Genomic DNA, 2,845 nt, shown 5'->3' on the forward strand with positions numbered 1-2,845 from the left:
TGTTCAATAATGAAGTGGTAGAACCTCCACAGAATGTTTCAGGACTCAGGAAGTGGTTGAGGGTTATTCAATAGTTGGTGTTCTCCCTTTATGTCTGCACCAATCCTGGTCTGCACTACAGGGTTGGGAAATGGTGTTTGTGTTGGAAGTGGTGTCTTTCAGAAGAGATGTAAAAAACCAAGGTCTGGGTTGCCTGTGGTCACTAAATATACCATAATGTTTTCGGTGAGCATAGGGATGTTCTTGAGTTTCCTTTCTAAATTTACATTCTTTTATTCATCCATATTTTTTTCAAGTAATTTGAAGGCTGTATTTCTCTTTTCCTAAACAAAACTAGAATGGGTATAACTATACTTCTTCACCCTATTATAATACCGTTTTAGGAATGAATAAAAGTGATTTTTTCATGTTTAAGGAAAGGTCGTTACCTAAAATCTAAGTTTCCCATAAAATGAGTAAAGATAATTTACTATTTTCTCTATTTTGTTGTTGGTATATCTTATAAATTACATAGATTTTTTTTGGTGAGGCTGTCTTCAGAACCTTTTATTTTTCCAGTATCAACATTTTAAATGTCTTCGATGTAAGATAACAAAATGTAAAATGTTTGAAAAGCACTTCCTTTCAGACTCTTTCCATGTCTTCAGTATTTTTTTTAAAAAACACAGCTATTCAAGTGTACACACACAAACTTAGCAAACCTGCACACACATGCACACATGCGCACACCCACATACACTTTACTTCCCTTTGACTGCTCTGAAAATGGTCAGAATAGGATCATAATGCACAAATCTTTCTCTGAATGTTTCCTTATGTTAGATCAGTTCCTTCTGAGTTCTGTGCTTGCCAATGCTAAATTTCCTGCCAGGGCAGTAGTCTATTTTTAACATTTTGGGGGCTTATCCTTCGTTCCAAATCTAACAGGCATATTCCATGGAGTGAAAGAGAGAAAGCTGACTGGGTGCACTTACAAATCAGGATCATCAGGATTTGCAGTTTCTGTGGAATCGAAGCTATGAATGAGAAAGACCAATTAGAATACTTAAAAGATCATTTGTCATCGCTTTAATCTTCATGTATTTTTTACTCATCATTTTCTTTGACTAAAAGTATTAGAATCTTTGTCATATTAATCTCTAAACCAAATGGGAACAGTAGTGTTCATTTTCTATTTTCAATATTTTGGAGCATTTTAACATGTCATGCTAGATTATAGGTAGTAGGCGACTCGTTTAATAGAGGAAGTTTTAGCTTGTGGCATATTCAGCATCATATCGTCTCAGTGTCATTTCTCTGACTAATTCCATATTTCATATACAAATGAAGACTGAGGGATTTATTTCTGGTATTTAATAGTATTTGTTTAATTCCAAGATTAATATATCATCTTCAACCCTGAAACAGAGGCCCTCTGAAACATCAGACCCAAATAATTGGACACAGCCTACTAGCCCAAAAAGAACATGTTGCCAATTATCTCCATGTTTATTTAAATATTTTGCTCTAAAGGAAGCAATCATTCCTTTATACTTCTTTAAATTTAGTATTGACATTTTTATTTTGGGAAAGGAGGTCTTTTTTTTTTTTTTTTTAACATGGATACAGGAAAAGAAAACTCTCCAATAAAAATATTGTCTAAAAAGTTTGTTTTGTCTGCATGATTTACTAAATATGTACAATTTCAATTCACAGCGAAGGTAACAAAGATTTAAACAGCCAACATCACAAATGTCTCAAGTTCTAAAAAAAAATCACTGTGCACAGTTTAACAATTTAATTGAAAAAACCAAAGCTAAGCCTTCAGTCTGAATCTTTTTTTATGATGGGCACAAGCCATGTATTTTCTTCATCTTTGTTACACGATGCATATTTCAGTGACTAAAAGCCCCTTCCCATTTTAGTATATTAGGTTATGTCAGTACATACTTAAGAGAGGCATAAATTGCCTCTTGGTACATCAATATGATTTGTGATGTGTTCACATATATGTCATAATATTTATTAATATGTAAAATGATCAGATGAGTCACCTGTGATTTTTCTTAATGTCTTCAAATGTAGGAATGTTTTGTTGCATGTATAAAATTTTTCAAAATTTATAGGAGTGCTTATATAAGCGATAATAATTGGACCAGTGTCTCCTTGATGTAAAGTGTCTAGAAAGAACTCTTCTGCTCTTGAAATATAGAGATTTCACATCTCTACACAATACAGGTTTATAAAGTTTGCTATTACATGAATCTGAATGTTGTGGTCATTCTGATATAATGATCAAGTGAGTGAACCAGTTAATCATTAGAAACAAATGTCATTGAATACAGAATAGTTGAGTTACAGTTAAGAAGGGAGCCATAACCTCAGCTACCCTATAACATCTATAATAAGGTGGTTTTCACATATATATTTTTTCCCATGTGAATTCTTTGGTGTTTTTTCCCCCTCTTTTTTTAGTGCTATGATTGATGAACATGCAATGTGAGATTCAAATAATTGCATTGAGCATGTTTATTTGAATAATTGCCCCACTGCACAATAAATAAATTTGCTGAGTGTGTTTGTTTGAATGTTTTTACATGTACATGGGATCACATACTCAAATAAATGCAGCTGTGTTTATTACAACGCGTAGGGCTCCAGATATACACACACTTGTTTGTGTGTATATCCAGGGCCCTACAGCCCCTGGATGGCCTCACACATCTCGGAGCAAAAGCATGGTTAACAATTTTTCAGTTCGAATACATGTAAACTTATTATTGGGCAGTCTCCTCAAATTTGTGACTAAGATTTGCTTTTATTAAGGCTTACATTATTAGAAAGATAAAAAATGACCTTTTTGAAA

At 33.3% G+C, this 2,845-nt stretch overlaps 1 protein-coding gene across 17 annotated transcripts in view; it reads right to left on the reverse strand.

Moving 5' to 3' along the window:
• Positions 1-1,467: 1,467 nt before the first annotated feature.
• The window catches only part of ZEB2 (zinc finger E-box binding homeobox 2), a 135,301-nt gene continuing 133,923 nt past the window's right edge, over positions 1,468-2,845 (reverse strand). For all 17 annotated transcript variants that reach the window (XM_031651209.1, XM_031651218.1, XM_031651219.1 and 14 more), the window contains one exon: positions 1,468-2,845. This exon is cut by the window's right edge. The gene's annotated coding sequence lies outside the window, so the exon portion shown is untranslated.

The sequence above is a fragment of the Papio anubis genome, chromosome 10 (genome assembly GCF_008728515.1).
Source record: "Papio anubis isolate 15944 chromosome 10, Panubis1.0, whole genome shotgun sequence".
Classification (NCBI taxonomy): domain Eukaryota; kingdom Metazoa; phylum Chordata; class Mammalia; order Primates; family Cercopithecidae; genus Papio; species Papio anubis.